The 11225-nt window shown below is 35.0% G+C and overlaps 1 pseudogene; it reads right to left on the minus strand.

The window, feature by feature from the left end:
• Positions 1 to 5714: 5714 nt before the first annotated feature.
• On the minus strand, positions 5715 to 6359 carry LOC148212360 (secreted RxLR effector protein 161 pseudogene; annotated as a pseudogene).
• Between the last annotated feature and the right edge of the window lie 4866 nt (positions 6360 to 11225).

The raw sequence follows: 11225 nt of genomic DNA on the forward strand, positions 1-11225 counted from the left end.
AATTCAAGGCCATCCTGGACATGGAGACTTTAAAGAAACCTAAAAAAGCTACAAGCCTCAATGAAAAAGTTACCGCTCTCAATAGGTTCGTCTCCAAATCCTCTAACAAATCCCGCTCGTTCTCTAAAATGTCGAGGAATAAGGGCAAATTTGAATATGGACGAATGAGTGCGAGCAGGTGCTGACTCAGCCCAAGACATATTTAACCTGCACGCCACTCCCGGCAAAGCCAAACTCAGGTGATGACTTGTACCTTTATTTGGCCGTGTGGGAAAACGCTGTAAGCTCAATGCTGATAAAAGAATAAGGGGGAAAGCAGTCCCCTGTCTATTATTTTTTTAAATGATGATTCATAATTAAAATTTGTTCAAGAATGTCAACATAAAAATGATTGACTTGAGTGTAAAGATAATAAATCCAAGCATAATTAAACTCACTTTCGGAGCATAAAGTTTGTGGACTAGTAGTCCAAACACCAGAAAATGAAAAATCTTTGGGATACAAATGAGTATTTGTAAGACAAAGAAATAAAAAGAATGAGTTTACAAGATTTAAAGCAAGACTTGTTGCACAAGAATTATCGCAAAGGCTTTGTTTTTATTACGAGGAGACATTTTATCTTATGGTGGATGCAATTGCACTAATATATCTAATTCGCTTAACTATGTATTAAAAGCTTGACATGCGTCTTATAGGTGTAGTCACTGAAGGGATCGAATCCCAAGCGGAAGCAGTTGATCTCATGTGATTCAAATTGGTTCAGAACGATACAATACCGGTTTTTAAAAAAACAGAACAATTCTATTTAGAAAAGAGGTTAAGCCTGACGGGAGATAGAAAACAACTTACATTTGAAGACGTTGGCAACCTTTCTTCCTCGAGCACAAATTTTTTTTGGCACGAACAACCGAACCTAAAAACACGTATCAAAACGTTAGACACTACCACCATGTTACCTTACTATGTCTCAAGGATCAAGAATAAATTGTTGGATGCTTTCTTTTGGGGGCGAAAACGTAGCGGGAATAACCAAAAGGTATTGTGAGAGAGAGGGATTCTTTGTGTTCTATGCAAAGATTTCCCAAAAATGAACAACCAACCAAAACCACAGAAACACGGTGGTTTTAACATATGAAGGAAGAGAGTAACTTCCCACTCTACCTCATTACTTCCCAGCAAAAATTCTGGGAAGTGGTCAATATTAATTATGTTAACGTTTAACATAATTAACACTATATATATATTTTTATATTTAATAAATAAATTAAATAATTAATTAAATCTTATTTAATCAATTAATTAAAAAAATTTAATTTAATTAAATCATATTTAATTAAACCAATAAATAATTCAATCATATTCAAATATACATTTCCCTCCTAACCTATAATATTTAATATGAATCTAATTCACATTAAAATTTAAATTATAGTATTTAATATGAATCCAATTTACATTAAACTTTTAACCTATAGTTTTAATATGAATCCTATTCACATTATTCTCTCATAATGTATAGTTTTATTATGTATCATCATACATTATATTAAATTGTGTCATACACAACTCAAATTCCAATTAAATTTGAACAATTAAAATTCCTCCCAAGAATTAATGTTCTTAATTACCCTTTACGCGTTAGCAAGGGGACCTAATGAACCTAAAGATCAGAAGATCCAACGTAACAAGATTAATTGGTCAAACTCATTAACCATCTTAATCAACATACGTTAAGTACGTGTTACTCCACTAAAAACCCACAGTTGAACTCTTCTGACTATAGAATATTTCTATGTCCACGAATATTGGCCATTAATGGTAAATCAAACATTCACGAGCGTTTGTAACCACATATGGGTCAAATTACTGTTTTACCCCTGTGTTCCATCTTCTCCTTAAATACCACTACTCCTCCAATGAACAACGCGGTTATGGTCCAACCAATAACCGGAAGTCCCTCTTGGGCCAGTGAGAGGGTGAGGCCCCTTGTTCAAATCCTGGAGTCAGCATTTAAGAGAACATTCATCTACTCCCCTAAGGTTGGGGATGAGTGAATTCCATCTTGTGTAGTTATGTTCACATCTCACCACTTGATCTCGTCCCCAAAATGGTGGGAATGTTGAGTCGGCGACTCGTGCCACTCTCACCCATACAGATCAAATAACGAGCCTTCACGGGCAGGAGTCCATATACTCAAGATTGAGAATGAGTTACCTGGTCATCCCATGAAATAGCAACCTGTTAGTTAACGGCGTTACATATAAAGATTGACTATTTCGTGGTCCGGTCTGAAACAAGCTCATTATATAAGATACCCCTACCGCATGTCTCTACGCGAACGACCTGGATCAGACCGTCTATAACATTTACAAAATGGGTCATATCCATAATGTTGCTAGAATAAGATACCCAGCCTTATCCATATACTATAGACACTTTAGGTTATTCCTGAGACATTATCCGCTTGTATATCGAGGGTATATCAAATATATACCCGGTATACATACTGTCCCGATTACATGACAATAACCTTGGATGTTTAGTTTATTGGATTTATACAATGCATTGCTATGAATTCAACAACAAATTGACTTAATAAAACTTTATTAAATATCAATTTGTTTTTACATAAATACAAACTACGAGTTTAGGGTAACACACCCAATAGTGACAACATATTTATATGAATTTCCTTATAATTATATTTACATGAAAATCTCTGAAAATTTTAAGATATTAGAATCATATAATTCAAATACTAGGGAATTATATTTGGTTAAATTACAAAGATCACTGTATATTAAAACATCCCGGACAAATGTGATATAATTGTCTTCGTGAATATTTGTTGAAAGTAAGATATCAAAATAACCCTATATATGTTGAAAATTTGAATATAATTGGAACTCTTGATAGATTTTTTAGAAGTAATAAAATATGTTAAGAAAGAATTTGAGACACAAGAACTCAAAAAGAAGTTTTACCTTAGCTTATAAATTTATTATTTAGCAACTTAAATATTCATACATCAATCAAGTTATACCAAAAAAAAAAGAAAAAAATCTGATTTATACAAAAAATAAAAAAAGAAAGTATTTTACATGGACAAATCTCATTCATTGAATATTCCAATAATATTTCGTTTACTTTGTCGCAACGTCATCGCGACGCGGAGCGGCCGACGTCATCCCCTAATGTGTCTCTTTCGAAATAAGTGTTTGGAGTCGCCACCAATCATCTACAAGGTGTGATTGATCACCTAAAAATAAAGACAAGGTATGCGAAAACAGATTGTTGGTTTGGAAGTCGACTGAGCGTAGGGAAGGTGTTAGCACCCTACGACACCTGTTTGAAAACGGTACCATATTTTGTCAAAAATTATCCTATTATTTTTATTGGTCCAGAAGAAAATATTTTTGTAATTTTATTTAAATGTCTCATATTATATTAATTCACATTTTGTAATAAGATATGAATTAATAGGTATGAGTGGCACGAAGACCATTAGGAAAATTAAGCACCTCGAGAATGAGTATTGATACTCAAATATCTCACCAATGTGCCACCACTTTGAGATACTAGATTGCAAAATAAACTTAATTAATGGAAAATGATTCTTAAGTAGATTTTATTTGAAACGGAACGGTTTAATCGATTTTAGTAATAAATTAAATTTGGATTCCTTTTCAAAACAATTTCATTTTACTCTCAAATTAATTTTGAAACAAAATTTAGTGTTAAGTTAATTTTGGATTCTTCTTTAACAGATTTTATTTCCAATTTTAATCTTTTGTTTACCAATATGTATATGGTTAACTACCTCACTAATATTTACAGTTGAGTTTCATCACTAACAAATAATGCTTAGTGTAGTTTTAATATTTTCATTTGCTTCTGAGATATTGACTTTTGATTATTGTCACAAATTTTCACCGTGTATATATGCCTAATACTTGGATGATATTTGAACTTATATTTTAATCAATATCAAATAATATGTTGTTAGTTTTATATTTACATTGGCTTTTTGCATATTTACTGTTATTATTTTTTACAAATTTGCACCAATGGGTATATATATGCATAACTATTTCGATGATATTTGCACTTATACTTTATTTTTTCTTTTACTTTATTTTATATGACAGTAATAAAATGAATAGGTACTTTGAATTTATAAAAAAAATCATTAGTTACTTATATATTAAAAATTGATAAATTTATTTTATTATTTATAATTAGTAAAATTAAAATCTTCTATTAGAAAGAAGTATCTTGGATTTCATTGTACCATTGATTTTTGCCACCGGAAGCAAGCCTATCGTCTCTGCTGGCGCCGATCAAGCACACTGCCTCCTTCAGGAAAGAAATTAATGACCGAGATCGATCGATCGACCAAATGCGGAGACCTTATGTAGCTATCCCCCATATAGAATTTTCCATCATCAAACTTTGATAATGGAACAGGCTGAAAAATTCTCAATGCGCCAATTCCGACGATGATGATGAAATTGGGGCGTGGAGGAGTAGTAGGTTAGAACACAATAATTGGTAAATTTGAGCGCATCAAACTTTTATGGTCCAGGACGGTAAAGAAAATGGATTCAGAAGTACGGGGGAGAAGGGTATGAAGGAATTATGAAGAGATAAAAGAAAGAGAAAAGTAGGGGAGGGATGAAGGACTCAAATTTCCTCTGCTCTCTATATCCCTGCGTGTCCTCGCTCTACAACTTCCCTCCCTCTTAAATAAGAAAAAGTTGTAACGATAATATTTGGAAAAGTCAAGTAAAATTAAACAAAAAGAAGGAGGAAAATAACGAGGAAGAATAGAGGGTTTGACGAAATAATTGAAACCGTTAAAACAAATAAAGAAAAACAAAACCTTTTTGTTAAAATAACTTTTTTTTATTTCTTATCTAAATTTAAGTAAATAAAAAATAATTACTTTTAAATTGAATGTTTTGTAATTATTTTCTTTTTCTTTTAAAATGAATAATTAAAAACAAATAAACAATAAAATAAACATTTTTAATAAATAAAAATATATATAAAATAAAGTGAAAAATAAAATAATACAATAAAATAAATTTTAAGCCGGACCAAATTTTGTGTTTACATACTTGATGTGAAAAAATAGTGTTATCCGTAAACGGTGTTAATACGTAACAGTGATTATTTCAAGGTCAGTTTACACAATCTCATTGTGTAGAACATACCCGCTCACATGTTTCTACATGAACGAATTAAGATCACTTCGTTTATGACACCTTTCAACATTTGTAACAATCATAAAGCGGGCTGTATTCAATATTGTCTCCAGGAAAAAGTACCCAACTTGATCCATGTACTATAGACTATTTAGGCTATTTATTTGAACTTGATCCAGTTTATGTCTCCACGTAAAGTCGAAGTACTCATTATAATAGCCAAAGGTTCATAGTTTATTGGATTTAGAGTTATTAAAAAATAAATTCACTTTCATTTAATAACACTTGTCTGAATAACCTCACATTAATGTTCACTATTTAGAGAACTACGAGTTTTATGACAAAATACCCAACAAACTCCCACTTTGACTAAAACTCCTAGTGGGTTTGTAACATGGTTGAGTTAAGTGCGAGAAATGTAAATACAATATACTAGGGCATCTTATACCCAATTTCTCCCACTTGCCCTATTTATTCTAATCGTAGTCATAAACTCTTTAAGTGACTCTAAAAAACACTAGCCGAGAGGGCTTTCGTTACTGGATCAGCAATGTTGTGCTCATACGCTATTTGTCTTACATTAATGTCTCCTCTCTGCACGATTTCTCTGATCACATGGTATTTGCGCTCAATATGCTTTTTGCGCTTATGGCTTCTTGGTTCTTTGGAGTTCCCCACTGCCCCACTATTATCGTAATACAAAATGATGGGCAGACGTATGTCTCGAACAACTTCGAGATCATTTAGGAACTTCCTAAGCCATACTGCTTCCTTGGCTGCTTCCCATGTAGCAACATATTCTGCTCCCATTGTGGAGTCGGCAATGCAGCTTTGCTTTATACTTCTCAACACTACTGCTCCTCCATTAAGAGTGAACACCGACCCCGAAGTAGATTTCATTGAGTCTAAATCAGCCTGAGAATCAAAGTCAGTGTATCCAGTAAGGATCAGATCCTTATTTCCATACACAAACACATAGTTCCTTGTTCTCCTAAGATACTTAAGGATATTCTTAACAGCAGTCCAATCTGCATAACCGGGATTGGACTGATACCTATTGACTATCCTTACTGCAAAGCATATGTCTGGTCGGGTACATAGCATTGCATACATCAAACTCCCGACTGCTGATGCATAGGGAACACGTCTCATATCCTCAATTTCTTAAGGTGTCTTAGAACATTGTTCCTTCGACAGATGTATTCCATATCTGAAAGGTAGAAGACCTCTCTTGGAATCCTGCATCTTATACTTAGACAACACTTTGTCTATATAAGATGTTTGAGACATAGCTAGCGTTCTATTCTTTCGATTCCGAACTATTTGGATACCTAGAACATATTATGCCTCTCAAAGATCTTTCATTTGAAATTCGGTTGCTAGCCAATTTTTTATGTCAGTTAAATATCCTACATTATTCCCAATAAGTAGGATGTCATCTTACATACATAATAAGAAATGTTGTCGTAGAGTTGATGATCCTTTTGTAAACACAAGGTTCATCAATATTTTGTTCAAAACCGTAAGATTTGACCGCAAGTCAAATCTCATGTTCCAGTATCTGGATGCTTGTTTTAATCCATAAATGGATTTTTTCAAGTTTTCAAACTTTTTGCTCCCGACCCTGTTCTACGAACTCTTCTGGTTAGACCATATAGGTACTTTCGTCAAGATTACCATTCAGAAAGGCAGTTTTGACATCCATTTGTCAAATTTCATAATCATAAAAAGTGGCAATGGATAAAAGTATCCTAATAAATTTAATCATAGCAAGAAGTGAAAATGTTTCTTCATAGTTTATCCCCTCCACCTGGGTGTAACCCTTTGCTACTAATCGAGCTTTATAAGTTTGTACCTTTCCTGAATGGTCTCTTTTACGCTTATAAATCTATTTGCAACTGATAGGTCTTACCTCATCTAGTTTGTCTACAAGCTCCTAGACCGAATTGAATTACATACACTCCATTTCGAGGTCCATGGCTTTGATCCATTGATCTTGATCAACATCATACATTCCTTTTTATAGGTCAGACATCATCAGGTATGGTGACTTTGGTTTCAATTAAACTCATATAGCGGTCAGGTTGTCTCAAAACTCTGCCACTACGTCGAGGCTCTCTCATCTCTTGAGGAGGATGTGACGGACCACATGTGCTTGGTCTATTATCAACTCTTGTTGATGGACCAGCCTGATCAACAACTCTTGTTGATTTATCTGTAGCATCTTTTGAAATCTCTTCTAATACTAGTTTGCTGCAGGGTTTATGATCTTGTATGTGGTCTTCCTCTAGGAATGTGGCGTTTATCGATACAACTACCTTTTCATCCTGAGGATCATAAAACAGACAACCTCTCCTTCCTTTAGGTTATCCCACAAAAAGACACAATTTTGAACGACGTTCCAAATTCTTAGGATTTTGTATCAACACGTGTGCCGGACAACCCCAGATTCGAAAATGACGTAAACTAGCTTTACGCCCAGTTCATAACTCATAAGGTGTTTCTGAAACACTTTTAGAGGGAACATTATTCAAAATGTATGCTACGGCCTCTACTGCAAACCCCAGCACGAGTTAGGCAACTGAGCAAAACTCATCATGGATCGAACCATGTTTAACAATGTTCTGTTTCTTCGTTCATATACAACGTTCTGCTGAGGCGTTCCTGGTGCAGAGAGTTGTGACTGGATTCCATGTTCTATCATATAGTCTTGAAATCTCGAGGCCATATACTCTCCACCTTAATCTGATCGAAGTGTCGTAATTATTTTACCTAATTCGTTCTCAACCTCGGTCTTAAACTCCTTGAACTTTTCACGGGCTTCAGACTTGTGATGTATCAGGTAAATGTAACCGTACCTAGAATAATCGTCAATAAAGCTGATGAAATATTCAATACCCTCCCCGAGCTCTAACATTCATTGGTTCACAAAGGTCTGAATGTACGAGTTCTAAGGGTTTTTTGGCTCGATGACCTTTTTCCAGTAAAAGATCTCTTTGTCATTTTTCCTTCAAGACATGACTCACATTGCGGCAAAGAATCATCTTCTAACTTGCTTAGACGTCCGCTTTTAACCAATCTCTCAATCCTATTGAGATTAATGTGTCCAAATCTTAAGTGCCAAAGATACGTACTTTGAGAAACACGTTGCCTTTCAATTTGAGTTTCAACTGTTTTAAACATTTCAGTATTATGGACAACTTTAACTTTGGTTGGTTTTAACTTATATAAGTTGTTTTCTACGTATGCGTAACATATTTGTTCACCTCTTTTCAAAATGAATGTTTCATTAAGATTAAAATTTACTATGTACAAATTTTCTAGCAAACATGAAATAGATATCAAGTTCCTTTTACAGGAAGGTACATAAAGAACATTTTCCAAATACAGATATCTATTTCCAAAAATCAACTTAATTCCTCCCACTGCTTTTGCTGAGATGAGCTCCCTTAATCCAACACGGGGAGTAACCTCATCTTCTTCAAGCTATCTCCAAGAACTAGTTTCCTGAAAAGAAGAACAAACATGATTAGTGGCTCTTGAATCTAGTATCCAGGTAGAATCATCATTCTCCACTATACATGTTTCAATGACTAGTCAATCGAATTTACCTTGCTTTCCTTCTCAGCTCTTTTCTTGACGAGGTATTCTGGGCAATTTCTTTTCCAGTGCCCATTTTCATTGCAATGGAAACATTTTTCTTTTGCAATCTTTTCCTCGCCTTTTGTCGCAGCCGGAGCCTTCACCTTCACATTATCCTTCTTCTTCTTCTGAATTCCTTTCTTCTGATAAGAAGGTCCAGATTTACTCCCAGAGGAAGATCCCTTGTGGAATTTCCTTTTTGAGGTGGTAGCGACATTTGCCTCAGCATCAGAACCTTTGTTTTTCAACAAAGATTCATAAATTTAGAGTTCATTAAGAAGGGTTGTCAGGTTGTATTCAATTTTATTCATCATAGCATTCGTTTTGAATTGAAAATAACTCTTCGGAAGAGATTGTATGATGAATCCAATCTGACTTATTTCATTCATGACTGCACCGTTCACTTCTGCAACATTGAAGTGAACCATCATGTTCAAAACATGCTCCTTTACGGAAGATCCTTCCTTCATTCTACAGTTGTACACATACTTAATTGCATCATGCATGATAGATGTTGATGGTTGTCCAAACCGGGCTCGTAGAGAGTCCATGATCTCTCTTGCAGTAGCTAATCTCTCGTGCTTTTTAGACAATACATTGATAGATTGGCTGAAATGTAGACACGAGATTTTTCATTAGCTTTAGCCCATCTATCATATGCATCCCGAACTGTTCGATTTGCATTAGGGGTAGGGGCTGGAGGACACTCCTTTGTTAAAACGAACCTCAGATCGTCAATAACTAGTATTGTGTTTAAATTGGATTTCCATATTCCGTAATTGTCTCCGTTAAGTTTATCGGAAGCTAGCAGTTGTATAATTGAAGTAGACATTTCTAAAAAGTGAACAAAAACTATTAGTGAATTGTATAACTCTTAATTATTTCAACCAATTTTATTTAGCAAGAAATAATGTACCCATTCATCATTACTTTTGCAAACGATACTTCACTGAGTCAGAATAACCCCCACCGAAGGGCAGTCGACTACTCATTCACTGAATCAAGACATTCTTGACTAAATACTAACTCTGGAATAACTCATATCCTTATAGTACTTAGTTATCGTTAATTTGGTCAAGAACTTACTAACACTTAGCGAGTCTTGTAAATGTAGACCCGCCATTTCCGAATTACAGAGATCGGAATCAAACAAGTCCTTGAAGGAGAGATAATTGCTGAAAATGGACATAAGTAACCCTAACCATTTCTAGAGTTCACGGTGTTCCGAATCTTATGTTACAACCATCTAAAGGGATAGGCGCTTATAAACTCCAAGCAGGTGCAACATAAGAATCTCACGGTGTGACCTAATGGAAGAGACCGTAGGACGTGTTGACACACACCCTTCACCCACTTACTATGAACTACTTCCCCTATCCACCTTGTTATTGATCCATGCAAATACTTTCCGAAGGGAGCTTGCCCAAATAGCAACTCGAAGCCGAGCATGAATCTCACGGTGTGAACTTTGAAGGACGTGAGAGCTAGAAATAATGTATCTCATACACTATTAATCTCCCACTAAAGTGTTCTATTATAAAATTGGGTAATTATTAGGCTATATACCGGCTGACTATATACAAGATAAGTCTAGGTGATTTTCCTCAGTATAACTCTTATTCTGGGACTAACCTATGATGTCTAGGTGATAAACTAATTTTATTACCTCACATATCTCACGCATGCTCATAAAACTAGGGTTATTGACTCAGACGTCGGTTTGATTTCCAGGTAGGAGGTGTTCCGTAAACCGTCAACTTAAGTACCCCCAACCTTAGAAAACATCTCACCGGGTGAGTAAACAACTTTTATTTTACAAGTTAATCAACATTTGTTAACTAACAGGATTGTCCACTATAGCCTATAGATGCACTCCCCTCACTGAAGATATATTTATGTCAATTCGATATAACCAGCATTGGTAAGTTTATCCTTCGCAGGTCGTTCGTAACCTCAACTAGGTCAAAAAACCGTTTTACCCCTGAGTTACATTTTTTCTCTTTAAGTTTCACTATCCTCTAATGAACAATTCATTTATGAACAAATCACTAGATCCAATTCCTCTCAGGCCAGTGAGAGGATGAGACCCCTTGTTCAAAACCCGGGATCAGCCCTTAAGGGAACAACCTCTCTACTATCCTTAAATCGGGTAGGAGTGAATTCTGTCTTACTAATTCTATGTCCTGAGCTATCTACTCAGTCTTATCCCTGAAATGGGAGGCATATTGAGCAGTGCTGATGAGCTTACTCTCACCTATGCAGATCAAGGAAGAATTTGGAATAAATAGGAGTTCATAGACGGCTCAGGATTTAGATCAAGTTATCTAGGTCATCAATAAACGAAATTAATCAGTGTTATCCGTAAACGGTGTTTAT

The sequence above is a fragment of the Momordica charantia genome, assembly GCF_013281855.1.
Source record: "Momordica charantia cultivar OHB3-1 chromosome 3 unlocalized genomic scaffold, Mcharantia_2.0 BLBB01000003.1, whole genome shotgun sequence".
NCBI classification, from domain to species: domain Eukaryota; kingdom Viridiplantae; phylum Streptophyta; class Magnoliopsida; order Cucurbitales; family Cucurbitaceae; genus Momordica; species Momordica charantia.